Below are 5,197 nucleotides of genomic sequence, written 5' to 3'. Positions count from 1 at the left end.
TGAACCTGTTCATAACCTAGCAAACCACTGATTGGCTATGTTACCTCTTGCTTAATCATGTGTTAGCGTTGCTAGTTGCAGGTGTAGTTGCTTCCATGTGATAACATGGGTTCCTTGTTATATCACCATATTAATTGCTATTTAATTAATGCACCTATATACTTGGTAAAAGGCGGAAGGCTCGGCCTTTCTAGCGTGGTGTTTTGTTCCACCTTTGCCCCCTTAGTTTCGGCTACCGGTGTTATGTTCCATAATTGAGCGCTCCTAACATGATCGGGGTTGTTATGGGGACCCCCTTGATAATTCGTCTTAGATTAAAGCTGGTCTGGCAAGGCCCAACATTGGTACTATATTTGCCCAACATAATAATTTTGTTAATACTGAAAAGCATAGGGCGTCATGAACCCGAGGAGTAATTCTACATAATACAGGGAGGGCCAGTGCTGATGGTGCTGGTCCAAAATAGAGCCACTTGTGGGTCCACCCGGGGCAACTCGGGGGATGTCTATCTGGACACCGTACGTAGTGCTCATCCATCGTGTCCTGAGAACGAGATACGCGGCTCCTATGGGGATCGTCGACACGTCGGGCAGCCTTGCTGGGTTAGTTTTACCTTTGACGAATGTCTTGTGCATCGGGATTCCGGTGATTCTTTGGGTAATCTCAGAGTTGAGGTTTTCCACTAAGGAGTCCGACGAGATCGCGAGCTTCGTGATCGAGGATTTCAATGCGGCTTGTGGTAATTTGTGATGGACTAGTTGGAGCCTCCTGCATGGTTAAATCTTTTGGAAAGCCGTGCCCGCGGTTATGTGGCAACGTGGAAACATTGTTTAACACTGGTTCTAGACAACTTGAAGTTAACTTAATTAAAATATGCCAACTGAGTGTGTAGCCGTGACTGTCTCTTTCGCGAGTTCCTTCTCCGATCGAGGACACGGTAGAGTTATGTCTGACGTAAGTAGGTGTTCAGGATCATTCATTTGATCATCAGTAGTTCACGTCTGCTATGCGTAGTTCATCCCCCTCTTTTATTCTTGTACTTGTAAGTTAGCCACCTCATATAAATGCTTAGTCGCTTGCTGCAGCCTCACCACTTAACCATACCTCACCCATTAATCTTTGCTAGTCTTGATACCTTTGGAAATGAGATTGCTGAGTCCCATGTGTCACACAGTTTATTACAACACCAGTTGAAGGTACATGTAAGGTGATTAAGACGTGAGCCCGATGATTGATCATTTGGATTTGCTTCTTCTTCCTCTTCTTCGTCGATCTAGGATGGGTTCCAGGCCGACAGCCTGGGATAGCAAGGATGGACGTCGTTCTTTTCTCGTTTGTTTCCGTCCATAGTCGGACCCTGCTCTTCTTCGTGATGTTTATGTATTGTACTGATGTGACTCTGATGTAGCTTGTGGCGAGTGTAAGCTAATTCTATATATATCTCATCTTTTCAGTACATGCACTTGTAACGATATCCATTCTTGCGAAGCGACGAGATGGGCTTCTATCCCTGTCGAGGCTCTCGTGCCAAAATAAGGATAGGATCGCATCTTTGGGCATTACATTGATCCAACAAGAGAGACACAGAAGTAGATGAGTTCTCTGGCAGCGTGACGGTGCGCCAGTGGTGGTGGTGATGATCTACTCCTGCAGGGCTCCGCCCGAGATCCGCAGAAATCCGATCTAGAGAAAGAACTACGTGCTATAGGTTTGAGTTGCATGTGGAAAAGTTGTGTCTCAAAAAGCCCTAAACCACCAATATATATAGGAGGAGGGGAGGGGCTAGCCTTGGGGCTCAAGGGAGCCCCAAGGGCACCGGACGAGTGGGAGGAGGTGGACTCCCACCCCAATTCGGTTTGGGGGAAGGAGTCCCCTCCTTCCTTGCCACCTCCCCTTTCCTTGTTTTTTTATTTTCTTTTGGTTTTTTCAACTTGTGGCGCCATGGCCCTATTGGGCTGGCCTCACCAGCCCACTAAGGGCTGGTGCGCCACCCTAGGGTCACTGGGCTCACTCTCGGGTGGGTGGGCCCCTCCCGGTGAATACCCGAAACGCATTCGTCACTCCCGGTACACTGCCGGTAATGCACAAAACTTTCCACTGACCAAATGAAACCATCCTATATATCAATCTTCATTTCCGGACCATTCCGGAAACCCTCGTGACGTCCGTGATCTCATCCGGGACTCCGAACAACCTCCGGTAACCATACATATAACTCAACTATACTAAAACATCACTGAACCTTAAGTGTGCAAACCCTGCAGGTTTAGAACTATGTAGACATGACCCGAGACACTCCTCGGTCAATATCCAATAGCGGGACCTCGATGTCCATATTGGATCCTACATGTTCTACGAAGATCTTATCAGTTGAACCTCTGTGCCAACGATTCATATAATCCCGTATATCATTCCCTTTGTCCTTCGGCATGTTACTTGCCCGAGATTTGATCGTCGGTATCCGTATACCTATTTCAACCTCGTTACCGGCAAGTCTCTTTACTCATTCAGTAATACAAGATCCCATGACTTACACTTGAGTCACATTGCTTGCAAGGCTTGTTTGTGATGTTGTATTACCGAGTGGGCCCTGAGATACCTCTCCGTCACACGGAGTGACTAATCCCAGTCTTGATCCATGCTAACTCAACAGACACCTTCAGAGATACCTATAGAGCACCTTTATAGTCACCCAGTTAAGTTGTGACGTTTGATACGCACAAGGCATTTCTCCAGTGTCAGTGAGTTACATGATCTCATGGTCATAGGAATAAATACTTGACACGCAAAAAACAATAGCAATAAAATGACACGATCACAAGCTACGTTCATAGTTTGGGTCTAGTCCATCACATGATTCTCCCAATGATGTGATCCAGTTATCAAGTGACAACACTTGCGTATGGTCGGAAAACCTTAACCATCCTTGCTCAACTGGCTAGCCAACTAGAGGCTTGCTAGGGACATTTTTTTGTCTACATATCCACACATGTATCTATGCTTTCATTTAATACAATTATAGCATGGATAATAAACGATTATCTTGAAACAGGAAATATAATAATAACTATTTTATCATTGCCTCTAGGGCATATTTCCAACAATACTGGATAGCTCAATATTAACAAGTATGCCGATGTTCCTCCTCTTTTTTTTCGAGATATCGGTTGGGGTGAGAAAAAGGTTGGATTTCTATCGATATCGTTTCTTCTCGCAGAGTGATGAGATCAAGAGAAAGTATCGACTCAATACATGGGATATCATGTGTAGGCTGAAGGAGCAAGGAGGCCTTGGAATTGAGAATGTAGAGGTCAAAAACATGTGTTTGCTCAGCAAGTGGTTGTTCGGCCACTTTGTGGAAAATGAAGGCATGTGTGTACAAATTCTTAGGAACAAGTACCTACAACATAAGACCTTAGCCTAGGTTACTGCTAGAAGAAATGATTCGCCATTTTGGAAGGGATTGATTAGGACAAAAGCAGCCTTTTTCCAAAGAACCAAGTTTAGCATTGGAAATGGTGAGTCGACGAGATTCTGGGAGGATACGTGGTTATGGGAGACGCCACTAGCCATTGAGTATCGTCATCTATACAATATTGTCCAACGCAAAGAATCTTATGTTGCTACAGTATTTCGGTATGTGCCTCTAAATATACAATTTCGAAGGTCTTTGGTTGGTGACCAGTGGCATTAGTGGTTGCATCTTGTCAGACGGTTGATGGACATCAATTTCTTTGATTTGCCGGATAGTGTTCATTGGAAGTTGAGTAGCAATGTCATTTTTTGGTTAAATCTATGTACCTCGACCTCATAGACATGGGGCCTATACCAAACTCAATTCATATTTGGAAGGTCAAAGTCCCGTTAAGAATAAAGGTTTTCATGTGGTTTGTCCACAAAGAGGCTATTCTAACGAAGGACAATTTCGCTAAACGTAATTGGACAGGTAGTCAAAGATGCAGTTTTTGTGATAACAACGGAAGTATCAAACAACTCTTTTTAGAATGTCCAATGGCTAGGCTATTGTGGCGCTCGATTCATATACCTTTCAATGCCAACCCTCCTTATAGCATACACACGTTATTTGGGACGTTGTTAGACGGGGTTGAGATAAACACGACAAAACATATACAGTTGGGGTGTATGTGCATTACTTTGGGCTATATGAAACTACAGGAATGATTTGGTGTTTAACGGTAGAGTTCTATTAACTGTGTGCAGTTTAACTACAGGCTACTGCCATGATCCGTATGTGGACGTTACTCACTCCCGCGGAAGCGAGGGAGCCTTTGGTTACTGGGTGTGCCCATTGGGAGATGGTAGCTCAGGATATCTTCAACTGGTTTGGATGGCGGTCGAGTAATAGGATAGGTGGTTTATCATCTAGGCCTATTTCAGCCGGTTGTGGCATTTTGGATGTTTATTTCCTTTCGGTACTTGGATTCATTTTGTTCGGTGTTGTGGACCTGTTTTGGATTTGTTAAATAAATGGTTGCATGCATCTATTGATGCAGAGGCCGCGGGTGTCCCTCCTTTTCTAAAAAAAGTACAAAACATAAAAGAACTAGGTTCACCTATGTGCACCAACAATTTATGCTAAGCAAGATAAACAACTAAATGATAGCAAGATATATAACGTGAAACAATATGGCTATCACAAAGTAACATGCATAAGTAAAGGGTTCGAGTAAGAGATAACCAAGGCACGCGAAGACGATGATGTATCCCGAAGTTCACACCCTTGTGGATGCTAATCTCAGTTTGGAGAGGTGTGGAGGCACAATGCTTCCCAAGAAGCCATTAGGGCCACCATAATCTCCTCACGCCCTTGCACAATGCAAGATGCTGTGATTCCACTAAGGGACTCCTAAGGCGGTCACCTAACCCGTACAAGTGACAACCCTTGGGGGCGGTCACCAAACCCGTACACTTTGGCAACCCTTGGGGGCGGTCACCGGAACCCGTACAAATTTCCCGGGGCAATCTCCATAACCTAATTGGAGACCCTGGCGCTTGTCCAAAACTTTAAACCGCAATGATTGAGCTCCGAGGCACCACCAACAGCCTAAGGCGCCAAAGCACCCAAGAGGAACAAGCTCTAGGGTACCAAGAACCAATGAGTAATAAGGTTCTCAACTTTGCACTTCCACGTATCACCGTGGAGAACTCAAATCGGTGCAATTAATGTAATGACAAG

Source organism: Hordeum vulgare, chromosome 7H (assembly GCF_904849725.1).
Source record: "Hordeum vulgare subsp. vulgare chromosome 7H, MorexV3_pseudomolecules_assembly, whole genome shotgun sequence".
Taxonomy (NCBI): domain Eukaryota; kingdom Viridiplantae; phylum Streptophyta; class Magnoliopsida; order Poales; family Poaceae; genus Hordeum; species Hordeum vulgare.
This window is presented reverse-complemented; position numbering follows the sequence as displayed.